The sequence below is a fragment of the Stenella coeruleoalba genome (genome assembly GCF_951394435.1).
Source record: "Stenella coeruleoalba genome assembly, contig: scaffold_118, whole genome shotgun sequence".
In the NCBI taxonomy this organism is placed as follows: domain Eukaryota; kingdom Metazoa; phylum Chordata; class Mammalia; order Artiodactyla; family Delphinidae; genus Stenella; species Stenella coeruleoalba.
The window spans coordinates 412,834-426,963 of NW_027646071.1; the positions used below are offsets into that span (position 1 = coordinate 412,834).

General features: G+C 43.8%; 1 long non-coding RNA gene across 45 annotated transcripts in view; it reads left to right on the top strand.

The window, feature by feature from the left end:
• LOC307181360 overlaps positions 1-14,130 on the top strand; it is a 968,012-nt gene that overhangs the window by 403,129 nt on the left and 550,753 nt on the right. For 29 of the 45 annotated variants that reach the window (XR_013826571.1, XR_013826572.1, XR_013826573.1 and 26 more), the window contains 2 exons: positions 6,815-6,896; positions 11,545-11,622. This is a non-coding gene — a long non-coding RNA (uncharacterized lncRNA). Of the gene's footprint in view, positions 1-5,230; positions 5,317-6,814; positions 6,897-11,544; positions 11,623-14,130 lie in introns of all 45 variants that reach the window. The other 16 variants (XR_013826546.1, XR_013826547.1, XR_013826567.1 and 13 more) reach the window with 1 other exon arrangement.

Below are 14,130 nucleotides of genomic sequence, written 5' to 3' on the forward strand. Positions count from 1 at the left end.
AGGTTCCACATGCATGTTTTAGCTGAAGGAAGAATACCTTAAACCTGGAGAGTTGAGACCCGTGTAATGGGTACCATGCAATATGACTTCAAAAGGTCTTCATTTGCTCACCGAACCTCTCCAATCCTATCACTGCTGCGTTTATGCCCCTGTACACATGCTTGATTCTCTTTCGGAGACATAGCAATCCATAGGTTTTACGATACTTACTAGTCAGGTACATTCTTAGGCGTTTAATATTCGGTGTTGAGTCCATTTCGTTGAGCAAGGAGTAGCTCTTGTCTATTCCATATTTGGCTTAAGGAACTTTATCTGTGCTCATTTCAATCTCTGGTTTTATGCAGCACCCCAACTCACCTTTCCCCTTAAGCAAGCATAAGTTGGTTTTCTAAATTTGAGACCCTGTTCTGTTCTGTAATTTAGTTCCTGTGTAGCCAAGTTTACATTCCGTGTATTACTGATATCTTATGATGTTTCTTTTTCTGTGTGACTTATTTCAGTTAGAATCATCATACCTGAATCCACTCATTGTGATGCTAAGGGCCTCATGACATAGATTTCATTGCTGAGTGATATTGCTTTGTAAGTAAATACCACAACTTCTTTATCCATTTTTCACTTTCTGCGATGTTGAACTTGTACTGTAAACGAGGTTCTTGTAAAGAGAGCCGTTCCAAACTTTGGGGTGGCTGTGTCTTTTTGATTTTAATTTCCCTAAGCTATAGGACCATAAGTGGAAGTGCCCTAGGTTCTGTTGCTTTGTTTTTTAGATGTTTCAGGAAACACCATACACTTCTCCCGAGTGGTTGTTGGCAATTTACATCCCGCCCATCAGCATAACAAGGCTCCCAGTTCTCCATGGCCTGTCCTGCCTTTCTGGATTTTACACTTTTTTCAGATGGCCCTTTTGACCGGGGGGAAGTGAGACTTCATTGTAGTGCAGATTTCCTTTGCAAGCTTGCTTGGTTGGCCAAAAAGGGCGTATGCGTTTTTTCCTGAATATATTCAGGAAAAAACGCATACGCCCTTTTTGGCCAAGTGCATCATTGTGGACGTTCTGCCTCTTTTCCTATGCTTTCAATGCAATTCCAGTCTACCTCCTGAAATCGGTTTCTTGCAATTCTGCCCCGCTTTCAAGTCCTCTTGGCAGCCTTACTTCAGTCTATTTTTGGACGATAGCTGTCATTTATAACTCTGCAGGTTTGTGAATTACAGTGCCCCTGAGCTCCTTTCTTCAACTCGCTTTCTTTTGAGCTGGCCGCAACACCGCAGGATGGCTTCAGGCCCTAATCTGGTTCCGGTATGGCACGCTGAGCCTTTGGTTATTTCCTCTTCCTGGTGGGAAATGAGAGTTAAATTTGCCCGTCCAGACACCTCCAGCTAGCCTCTCATTGGTTCTCGCTATTCCTGTTCATCTTCCACAGAAATTGCAAACTGGGCCAAACAGGAGGTTAAAGGCGCTGACTCTCCAAGTGGGGAGAGTGTTAGTAAAGCGTCTGGAATGTTGCACCCGAGTACCAGGGGAGGAAAACTGAGACATATTTGAACACGTCTCCCGATCACATGGTTGATCATACTCTGGGTTCCACATGCATGTTTTAGCTGAAGGAAGAATACCTAAAACCTGGGTAGTTGAAACCCGTGGAATGGGTACCATGCAATATGACTTCAAAGGGTCTTCATTTGCTCACCGAACCTCTCCAATCCTATCACTGCTGCGTTTATGCCCCTGTACACATGCTTGATTCTCTTTCGGAGACATAGCAATCCATAGGTTTTAAGATACTTACTAGTCAGGTACATTCTTAGGCGTTTAATATGCGGTGTTGAGTCCATTTCGTTGAGCAAGGAGTAGCTCTTGTCTATTCCATATTTGGCTTAAGGAACTTTATCTGTGCTCATTTCAATCTCTGGTTTTATGCAGCACCCCAACTCACCTTTCCCCTTAAGCAAGCATAAGTTGGTTTTCTAAATTTGAGACCCTGTTCTGTTTTGGAATTCAGTTCCTGTGTAGCCAAGTTTACATTCCGTGTATTAGTGATATCTTATGATGTTTCTTTTTCTGTGTGACTTATTTCAGTTAGAATCATCGTACCTGAATCTACTCATTATGCTGCTACGGGCCTGATGACATAGATTTCATTGCTGAGTGATACTGCATTGTACGTAAGTACCACAAGTTCTTTATCCATTTTTCACTTTCTGCGATGTTGAACTTGTACTGTAAACGAGGTTCTTGTAAACAGAGCCGTTCCAAATTTTGGGGTGGCTGTGTCTTTTTGATTTTAATTTCCCTAAGCTATAGGACCATAAGTGGAAGTGCCCTAGGCTCTGTTGCTTTGTTTTTTAGATGTTTCAGGAAACACCATACACTTCTCCCGAGTGGTTGTTGGCAATTTACATCCCGCCCATCAGCATAACAAGGCTCCCAGTTCTCCATGGCCTGTCCTGCCTTTCTGGATTTTACACTTTTTTCAGATGGCCCTTTTGACCGGGGGGAAGTGAGACTTCATTGTAGTGCAGATTTCCTTTGCAAGCTTGCTTGGTTGGCCAAAAAGGGCGTATGCGTTTTTTCCTGAGGAAAAAACGCATACGCCCTTTTTGGCCAAGTGCATCATTGTGGACGTTCTGCCTCTTTTCCTATGCTTTCAATGCAATTCCAGTCTACCTCCTGAAATCGGTTTCCTGCAATTCTGCCCCGCTTTCAAGTCCTCTTGGCAGCCTTACTTCAGTCTATTTTTGGACGATAGCTGTCATTTATAACTCTGCAGGTTTGTGAATTACAGTGCCCCTGAGCTCCTTTCTTCAACTCGCTTTCTTGTGACCTGGCCGCAACACCGCAGGATGGCTTCAGGCCCTAATCTGGTTCCGGCACGACACGCTGAGCCTTTGGTTATTTCCTCTTCCTGGTGGGAAATGAGAGTTAAATTTGCCCATCCAGACACCTCCAGCTAGTCTCTCATTGGTTCTCGCTATTCCTGTTCATCTTCCGCAGAAATTGCAAACTGGGCCAAACAGGAGGTTAAAGGCGCTGACTCTCCAAGTGGGGAGAGTGTTAGTAAAGCGTCTGGAATGTTGCACCCGAGTACCAGGGGAGGAAAACTGAGACATATTTGAACACGTCTCCCGTTCACATGGTTGATCATACTTGGGTTCCACATGCATGTTTTAGCTGAAGGAAGAATACCTTAAACCTGGAGAGTTAAGACCCGTGTAATGGGTACCATGCAATATGACTTCAAAGGGTCTTCATTTGCTCACCGAACCTCTCCAATCCTATCACTGCTGCGTTTATGCCCCTGTACACATGCTTGATTCTCTTTCGGAGACATAGCAATCCATAGGTTTTAAGATACTTACTAGTCAGGTACATTCTTAGGCGTTTAATATGCGGTGTTGAGTCCATTTCGTTGAGCAAGGAGTAGCTCTTGTCTATTCCATATTTGACTTAAGGAACTTTATCTGTGCTCATTTCAATCTCTGGTTTTATGCAGCACCCCAACTCACCTTTACCCTTAAGCAAGCATAAGTTGGTTTTCTAAATTTGAGACCCTGTTCTGTTCTGTAATTCAGTTCCTGTGTAGCCAAGTTTACATTCCGTGTATTACTGATATCTTATGATGTTTCTTTTTCTGTGTGACTTACTTCAGTTAGAATCATCATACCTGAATCCACTCATTGTGCTGCTAAGGGCCTGATGACACAGATTTCATTGCTGAGTGATATTGCTTTGTAAGTAAATACCACAACTTCTTTATCCATTTTTCACTTTCTGCGATGTTGAACTTGTACTGTAAACAAGGTTGTTGTAAACAGAGCCGTTCCAAACTTTGGGGTGGCTGTGTCTTTTTGAGTTTAATTTCCCTAAGCTATAGGACCATAAGTGGAAGTGCCCTAGGTTCTGTTGCTTTGTTTTTTAGATGTTTCAGGAAACACCATACACTTCTCCCGAGTGGTTGTTGGCAATTTACATCCCGCCCATCAGCATAACAAGGCTCCCAGTTCTCCATGGCCTGTCCTGCCTTTCTGGATTTTACACTTTTTTCAGATGGCCCTTTTGACCGGGGGGAAGTGAGACTTCATTGTAGTGCAGATTTCCTTTGCAAGCTTGCTTGGTTGGCCAAAAAGGGCGTATGCGTTTTTTCCTGAATATATTCAGGAAAAAACGCATACGCCCTTTTTGGCCAAGTGCATCATTGTGGACGTTCTGCCTCTTTTCCTATGCTTTCAATGCAATTCCAGTCTACCTCCTGAAATTGGTTTCCTGCAATTCTGCCCCGCTTTCAAGTCCTCTTGGCAGCCTTACTTCAGTCTATTTTTGGACGATAGCTGTCATTTATAACTCTGCAGGTTTGTGAATTACAGTGCCCCTGAGCTCCTTTCTTCAACTCGCTTTCTTTTGAGCTGGCCGCAACACCGCAGGATGGCTTCAGGCCCTAATCTGGTTCCGGCACGGCATGCTGAGCCTTTGGTTAATTCCTCTTCCTGGTGGGAAATGAGAGTTAAATTTGCCCGTCCAGACACCTCCAGCTAGCCTCTCATTGGTTCTCGCTATTCCTGTTCATCTTCCGCAGAAATTGCAAACTGGGCCAAACAGGAGGTTAAAGGCGCTGACTCTCCAAGTGGGGAGAGTGTTAGTAAAGCATCTGGAATGTTGCACCCGAGTACCAGGGGAGGAAAACTGAGACATATTTGAACACGTCTCCCGTTCACATGGTTGATCATACTCTAGGTTCCACATGCATGTTTTAGCTGAAGGAAGAATACCTTAAACCTGGAGAGTTGAGACCCGTGTAATGGGTACCATGCAATATGACTTCAAAAGGTCTTCATTTGCTCACCGAACCTCTCCAATCCTATCACTGCTGCGTTTATGCCCCTGTACACATGCTTGATTCTCTTTTGCAGACATAGCAATCCATAGGTTTTACGATACTTACTAGTCAGGTACATTCTTAGGCGTTTAATATGCGGTGTTGAGTCCATTTCGTTGAGCAAGGAGTAGCTCTTGTCTATTCCATATTTGGCTTAAGGAACTTTATCTGTGCTCATTTCAATCTCTGGTTTTATGCAGCACCCCAACTCACCTTTCCCCTTAAGCAAGCATAAGTTGGTTTTCTAAATTTGAGACCCTGTTCTGTTCTGTAATTTAGTTCCTGTGTAGCCAAGTTTACATTCCGTGTATTACTGATATCTTATGATGTTTCTTTTTCTGTGTGACTTATTTCAGTTAGAATCATCATACCTGAATCCACTCATTGTGATGCTAAGGGCCTGATGACATAGATTTCATTGCTGAGTGATATTGCTTTGTAAGTAAATACCACAACTTCTTTATCCATTTTTCACTTTCTGCGATGTTGAACTTGTACTGTAAACGAGGTTCTTGTAAAGAGAGCCGTTCCAAACTTTGGGGTGGCTGTGTCTTTTTGATTTTAATTTCCCTAAGCTATAGGACCATAAGTGGAAGTGCCCTAGGTTCTGTTGCTTTGTTTTTTAGATGTTTCAGGAAACACCATACACTTCTCTCGAGTGGTTGTTGGCAATTTACATCCCGCCCATCAGCATAACAAGGCTCCCAGTTCTCCATGGCCTGTCCTGCCTTTCTGGATTTTACACTTTTTTCAGATGGCCCTTTTGACCGGGGGGAAGTGAGACTTCATTGTAGTGCAGATTTCCTTTGCAAGCTTGCTTGGTTGGCCAAAAAGCGCGTATGCGTTTTTTCCTGAATATATTCAGGAAAAAACGCATACGCCCTTTTTGGCCAAGTGCATCATTGTGGACGTTCTGCCTCTTTTCCTATGCTTTCAATGCAATTCCAGTCTACCTCCTGAAATCGGTTTCTTGCAATTCTGCCCCGCTTTCAAGTCCTCTTGGCAGCCTTACTTCAGTCTATTTTTGGACGATAGCTGTCATTTATAACTCTGCAGGTTTGTGAATTACAGTGCCCCTGAGCTCCTTTCTTCAACTCGCTTTCTTTTGAGCTGGCCGCAACACCGCAGGATGGCTTCAGGCCCTAATCTGGTTCCGGTATGGCACGCTGAGCCTTTGGTTATTTCCTCTTCCTGGTGGGAAATGAGAGTTAAATTTGCCCGTCCAGACACCTCCAGCTAGCCTCTCATTGGTTCTCGCTATTCCTGTTCATCTTCCGCAGAAATTGCAAACTGGGCCAAACAGGAGGTTAAAGGCGCTGACTCTCCAAGTGGGGAGAGTGTTAGTAAAGCGTCTGGAATGTTGCACCCGAGTACCAGGGGAGGAAAACTGAGAAGTATTTGAACACGTCTCCCGTTCACATGGTTGATCATACTTGGGTTCCACATGCATGTTTTAGCTGAAGGTAGAATACCTTAAACCTGGAGAGTTAAGACCCGTGTAATGGGTACCATGCAATATGACTTCAAAGGGTCTTCATTTGCTCACCGAACCTCTCCAATCCTATCACTGCTGCGTTTATGCCCCTGTACACACGCTTGATTCTCTTTTGGAGACATAGCAATCCATAGGTTTTTAAGACACTTACTAGTCAGGTACATTCTTAGGCGTTTAATATGCGGTGTTGAGTCCATTTCGTTGAGCAAGGAGTAGCTCTTATGTATTCCATATTTGGCTTAAGGAAATTTATCTGTGCTCATTTCAATCTCTGGTTTTATGCAGCACCCCAACTCACCTTTACCCTTAAGCAAGCATAAGTTGTTTTTCTAAATTTGAGTCCCTGTTCTGTTCTGTAATTCAGTTCCTGTGTAGCCAAGTTTCCATTCCGTGTATTACTGATATCTTATGAAGTTTCTTTTTCTGTGTGACTTACTTCATTTAGAATCATCATACCTGAATCCACTCATTGTGATGCTAAGGGCCTGATGACATAGATTTCATTGCTGAGTGATATTGCTTTGTAAGTAAATACCACAACTTCTTTATCCATTTTTCACTTTCTGCGATGTTGAACTTGTACTGTAAACGAGGTTCTTGTAAACAGAGCCGTTCCAAACTTTGGGGTGGCTGTGTCTTTTTGATTTTAATTTCCCTAAGCTATAGGACCATAAGTGGAAGTGCCCTAGGCTCTGTTGCTTTGTTTTTTAGATGTTTCAGGAAACACCATACACTTCTCCCGAGTGGTTGTTGGCAATTTACATCCCGCCCATCAGCATAACAAGGCTCCCAGTTCTCCATGGCCTGTCCTGCCTTTCTGGATTTTACACTTTTTTCAGATGGCCCTTTTGACCGGGGGGAAGTGAGACTTCATTGTAGTGCAGATTTCCTTTGCAAGCTTGCTTGGTTGGCCAAAAAGGGCGTATGCGTTTTTTCCTGAGGAAAAAACGCATACGCCCTTTTTGGCCAAGTGCATCATTGTGGACGTTCTGCCTCTTTTCCTATGCTTTCAATGCAATTCCAGTCTACCTCCTGAAATCGGTTTCCTGCAATTCTGCCCCGCTTTCAAGTCCTCTTGGCAGCCTTACTTCAGTCTATTTTTGGACGATAGCTGTCATTTATAACTCTGCAGGTTTGTGAATTACAGTGCCCCTGAGCTCCTTTCTTCAACTCGCTTTCTTGTGACCTGGCCGCAACACCGCAGGATGGCTTCAGGCCCTAATCTGGTTCCGGCACGACACGCTGAGCCTTTGGTTATTTCCTCTTCCTGGTGGGAAATGAGAGTTAAATTTGCCCATCCAGACACCTCCAGCTAGTCTCTCATTGGTTCTCGCTATTCCTGTTCATCTTCCGCAGAAATTGCAAACTGGGCCAAACAGGAGGTTAAAGGCGCTGACTCTCCAAGTGGGGAGAGTGTTAGTAAAGCGTCTGGAATGTTGCACCCGAGTACCAGGGGAGGAAAACTGAGACATATTTGAACACGTCTCCCGTTCACATGGTTGATCATACTTGGGTTCCACATGCATGTTTTAGCTGAAGGAAGAATACCTTAAACCTGGAGAGTTAAGACCCGTGTAATGGGTACCATGCAATATGACTTCAAAGGGTCTTCATTTGCTCACCGAACCTCTCCAATCCTATCACTGCTGCGTTTATGCCCCTGTACACATGCTTGATTCTCTTTCGGAGACATAGCAATCCATAGGTTTTAAGATACTTACTAGTCAGGTACATTCTTAGGCGTTTAATATGCGGTGTTGAGTCCATTTCGTTGAGCAAGGAGTAGCTCTTGTCTATTCCATATTTGACTTAAGGAACTTTATCTGTGCTCATTTCAATCTCTGGTTTTATGCAGCACCCCAACTCACCTTTACCCTTAAGCAAGCATAAGTTGGTTTTCTAAATTTGAGACCCTGTTCTGTTCTGTAATTCAGTTCCTGTGTAGCCAAGTTTACATTCCGTGTATTACTGATATCTTATGATGTTTCTTTTTCTGTGTGACTTACTTCAGTTAGAATCATCATACCTGAATCCACTCATTGTGCTGCTAAGGGCCTGATGACACAGATTTCATTGCTGAGTGATATTGCTTTGTAAGTAAATACCACAACTTCTTTATCCATTTTTCACTTTCTGCGATGTTGAACTTGTACTGTAAACAAGGTTGTTGTAAACAGAGCCGTTCCAAACTTTGGGGTGGCTGTGTCTTTTTGAGTTTAATTTCCCTAAGCTATAGGACCATAAGTGGAAGTGCCCTAGGTTCTGTTGCTTTGTTTTTTAGATGTTTCAGGAAACACCATACACTTCTCCCGAGTGGTTGTTGGCAATTTACATCCCGCCCATCAGCATAACAAGGCTCCCAGTTCTCCATGGCCTGTCCTGCCTTTCTGGATTTTACACTTTTTTCAGATGGCCCTTTTGACCGGGGGGAAGTGAGACTTCATTGTAGTGCAGATTTCCTTTGCAAGCTTGCTTGGTTGGCCAAAAAGGGCGTATGCGTTTTTTCCTGAATATATTCAGGAAAAAACGCATACGCCCTTTTTGGCCAAGTGCATCATTGTGGACGTTCTGCCTCTTTTCCTATGCTTTCAATGCAATTCCAGTCTACCTCCTGAAATTGGTTTCCTGCAATTCTGCCCCGCTTTCAAGTCCTCTTGGCAGCCTTACTTCAGTCTATTTTTGGACGATAGCTGTCATTTATAACTCTGCAGGTTTGTGAATTACAGTGCCCCTGAGCTCCTTTCTTCAACTCGCTTTCTTTTGAGCTGGCCGCAACACCGCAGGATGGCTTCAGGCCCTAATCTGGTTCCGGCACGGCATGCTGAGCCTTTGGTTAATTCCTCTTCCTGGTGGGAAATGAGAGTTAAATTTGCCCGTCCAGACACCTCCAGCTAGCCTCTCATTGGTTCTCGCTATTCCTGTTCATCTTCCGCAGAAATTGCAAACTGGGCCAAACAGGAGGTTAAAGGCGCTGACTCTCCAAGTGGGGAGAGTGTTAGTAAAGCATCTGGAATGTTGCACCCGAGTACCAGGGGAGGAAAACTGAGACATATTTGAACACGTCTCCCGTTCACATGGTTGATCATACTCTAGGTTCCACATGCATGTTTTAGCTGAAGGAAGAATACCTTAAACCTGGAGAGTTGAGACCCGTGTAATGGGTACCATGCAATATGACTTCAAAAGGTCTTCATTTGCTCACCGAACCTCTCCAATCCTATCACTGCTGCGTTTATGCCCCTGTACACATGCTTGATTCTCTTTTGCAGACATAGCAATCCATAGGTTTTACGATACTTACTAGTCAGGTACATTCTTAGGCGTTTAATATGCGGTGTTGAGTCCATTTCGTTGAGCAAGGAGTAGCTCTTGTCTATTCCATATTTGGCTTAAGGAACTTTATCTGTGCTCATTTCAATCTCTGGTTTTATGCAGCACCCCAACTCACCTTTCCCCTTAAGCAAGCATAAGTTGGTTTTCTAAATTTGAGACCCTGTTCTGTTCTGTAATTTAGTTCCTGTGTAGCCAAGTTTACATTCCGTGTATTACTGATATCTTATGATGTTTCTTTTTCTGTGTGACTTATTTCAGTTAGAATCATCATACCTGAATCCACTCATTGTGATGCTAAGGGCCTGATGACATAGATTTCATTGCTGAGTGATATTGCTTTGTAAGTAAATACCACAACTTCTTTATCCATTTTTCACTTTCTGCGATGTTGAACTTGTACTGTAAACGAGGTTCTTGTAAAGAGAGCCGTTCCAAACTTTGGGGTGGCTGTGTCTTTTTGATTTTAATTTCCCTAAGCTATAGGACCATAAGTGGAAGTGCCCTAGGTTCTGTTGCTTTGTTTTTTAGATGTTTCAGGAAACACCATACACTTCTCTCGAGTGGTTGTTGGCAATTTACATCCCGCCCATCAGCATAACAAGGCTCCCAGTTCTCCATGGCCTGTCCTGCCTTTCTGGATTTTACACTTTTTTCAGATGGCCCTTTTGACCGGGGGGAAGTGAGACTTCATTGTAGTGCAGATTTCCTTTGCAAGCTTGCTTGGTTGGCCAAAAAGCGCGTATGCGTTTTTTCCTGAATATATTCAGGAAAAAACGCATACGCCCTTTTTGGCCAAGTGCATCATTGTGGACGTTCTGCCTCTTTTCCTATGCTTTCAATGCAATTCCAGTCTACCTCCTGAAATCGGTTTCTTGCAATTCTGCCCCGCTTTCAAGTCCTCTTGGCAGCCTTACTTCAGTCTATTTTTGGACGATAGCTGTCATTTATAACTCTGCAGGTTTGTGAATTACAGTGCCCCTGAGCTCCTTTCTTCAACTCGCTTTCTTTTGAGCTGGCCGCAACACCGCAGGATGGCTTCAGGCCCTAATCTGGTTCCGGTATGGCACGCTGAGCCTTTGGTTATTTCCTCTTCCTGGTGGGAAATGAGAGTTAAATTTGCCCGTCCAGACACCTCCAGCTAGCCTCTCATTGGTTCTCGCTATTCCTGTTCATCTTCCGCAGAAATTGCAAACTGGGCCAAACAGGAGGTTAAAGGCGCTGACTCTCCAAGTGGGGAGAGTGTTAGTAAAGCGTCTGGAATGTTGCACCCGAGTACCAGGGGAGGAAAACTGAGAAGTATTTGAACACGTCTCCCGTTCACATGGTTGATCATACTTGGGTTCCACATGCATGTTTTAGCTGAAGGTAGAATACCTTAAACCTGGAGAGTTAAGACCCGTGTAATGGGTACCATGCAATATGACTTCAAAGGGTCTTCATTTGCTCACCGAACCTCTCCAATCCTATCACTGCTGCGTTTATGCCCCTGTACACACGCTTGATTCTCTTTTGGAGACATAGCAATCCATAGGTTTTTAAGACACTTACTAGTCAGGTACATTCTTAGGCGTTTAATATGCGGTGTTGAGTCCATTTCGTTGAGCAAGGAGTAGCTCTTATGTATTCCATATTTGGCTTAAGGAAATTTATCTGTGCTCATTTCAATCTCTGGTTTTATGCAGCACCCCAACTCACCTTTACCCTTAAGCAAGCATAAGTTGTTTTTCTAAATTTGAGTCCCTGTTCTGTTCTGTAATTCAGTTCCTGTGTAGCCAAGTTTCCATTCCGTGTATTACTGATATCTTATGAAGTTTCTTTTTCTGTGTGACTTACTTCATTTAGAATCATCATACCTGAATCCACTCATTGTGATGCTAAGGGCCTGATGACATAGATTTCATTGCTGAGTGATATTGCTTTGTAAGTAAATACCACAACTTCTTTATCCATTTTTCACTTTCTGCGATGTTGAACTTGTACTGTAAACGAGGTTCTTGTAAACAGAGCCGTTCCAAACTTTGGGGTGGCTGTGTCTTTTTGATTTTAATTTCCCTAAGCTATAGGACCATAAGTGGAAGTGCCCTAGGCTCTGTTGCTTTGTTTTTTAGATGTTTCAGGAAACACCATACACTTCTCCCGAGTGGCTGTTGGCAATTTACATCCCGCCCATCAGCATAACAAGGCTCCCAGTTCTCAATGGCCTGTTGCCTTTCTGGATTTTACACTTTTTTCAGATGGCCCTTTTGACCGGGGGGAAGTGAGACTTCATTGTAGTGCAGATTTCCTTTGCAAGCTTGCTTGGTTGGCCAAAAAGGGCGTATGCGTTTTTTCCTGAATATATTCAGGAAAAAACGCATACGCCCTTTTTGGCCAAGTGCATCATTGTGGACGTTCTGCCTCTTTTCCTATGCTTTCAATGCAATTCCAGTCTACCTCCTGAAATCGGTTTCCTGCAATTCTGCCCCGCTTTCAAGTCCTCTTGGCAGCCTTACTTCAGTCTATTTTTGGACGATAGCTGTCATTTATAAGTCTGCAGGTTTGTGAATTACAGTGCCCCTGAGCTCCTTTCTTCAACTCGCTTTCTTGTGACCTGGCCGCAACACCGCAGGATGGCTTCAGGCCCTAATCTGGTTCCGGCACGGCACGCTGAGCCTTTGGTTATTTCCTCCTCCTGGTGGGAAATGAGAGTTAAATTTGCCCGTCCAGACACTTCCAGCTAGCCTCTCATTGGTTCTCGCTATTCCTGTTCATCTTCCGCAGAAATTGCAAACTGGGCCAAACAGGAGGTTAAAGGCGCTGACTCTCCAAGTGGGGAGAGTGTTAGTAAAGCGTCTGGAATGTTGCACCCGAGTAGCAGGGGAGGAAAACTGAGACATATTTGAACACGTCTCCCGATCACATGGTTGATCATACTCTGGGTTCCACATGCATGTTTTAGCTGAAGGAAGAATACCTAAAACCTGGGTAGTTGAAACCCGTGGAATGGGTACCATGCAATATGACTTCAAAGGGTCTTCATTTGCTCACCGAACCTCTCCAATCCTATCACTGCTGCGTTTATGCCCCTGTACACATGCTTCATTCTCTTTCGGAGACATGGCAATCTATAGGTTTTAAGATACTTACTAGTCAGGTACATTCTTAGGCGTTTAATATGCGGTGTTGAGTCCATTTCGTTGAGCAAGGAGTAGCTCTTGTCTATTCCATATTTGGCTTAAGGAACTTTATCTGTGCTCATTTCAATCTCTGGTTTTATGCAGCACCCCAACTCACCTTTCCCCTTAAGCAAGCATAAGTTGGTTTTCTAAATTTGAGACGCTGTTCTGTTCTGTAATTCAGTTCCTGTGTAGCCAAGTTTACATTCCGTGTATTACTGTTATCTTATGATGTTTCTTTTTTTGTGTGACTTATTTCAGTTAGAATCATCATACCTGAATCCACTCATTGTGCTGCTAAGGGCCTGATGACACAGATTTCATTGCTGAGTGATATTGCTTTGTAAGTAAATACCACAACTTCTTTATCCATTTTTCACTTTCTGCGATGTTGAACTTGTACTGTAAATGAGGTTCTTGTAAACAGAGGCGTCCCAAACTTTGGGGTGGCTGTGTCTTTTTGATTTTAATTTCCCTAAGCTATAGGACCATAAGTGGAAGTGCCCTAGGTTCTGTTGCTTTGTTTTTTAGATGTTTCAGGAAACACCATACACTTCTCCCGAGTGGTTGTTGGCAATTTACATCCCGCCCATCAGCATAACAAGGCTCCCAGTTCTCCATGGCCTGTCCTGCCTTTCTGGATTTTACACTTTTTTCAGATGGCCCTTTTGACCGGGGGTAAGTGAGACTTCATTGTAGTGCAGATTTCCTTTGCAAGCTTGCTTGGTTGGCCAAAAAGGGCGTATGCGTTTTTTCCTGAATATATTCAGGAAAAAACGCATACGCCCTTTTTGGCCAAGTGCATCATTGTGGACGTTCTGCCTCTTTTCCTATGCTTTCAATGCAATTCCAGTCTACCTCCTGAAATCGGTTTCCTGCAATGCTGCCCCGCTTTCAAGTCCTCTTGGCAGCCTTACTTCAGTCTATTTTTGGACGATAGCTGTCATTTATAACTCTGCAGGTTTGTGAATTACAGTGCCCCTGAGCTCCTTTCTTCAACTCGCTTTCTTTGAGCTGGCCGCAAGACCGCAGGATGGCTTCAGGCCCTAATCTGGTTCTGGCATGGCACGCTGAGCCTTTGGTTAATTCCTCTTCCTGGTAGGAAATGAGAGTTAAATTTGCCCGTCCAGACACCTCCAGCTAGTCTCCATTGGTTCTCGCTATTCCTGTACATCTTCCGCAGAAATTGCAAACTGGGCCAAACAGGAGGTTAAAGGGACTGACTCTCCAAGTGGGGAGAGTGTTAGTAAAGCGTCTGGAATGTTGCACCCGA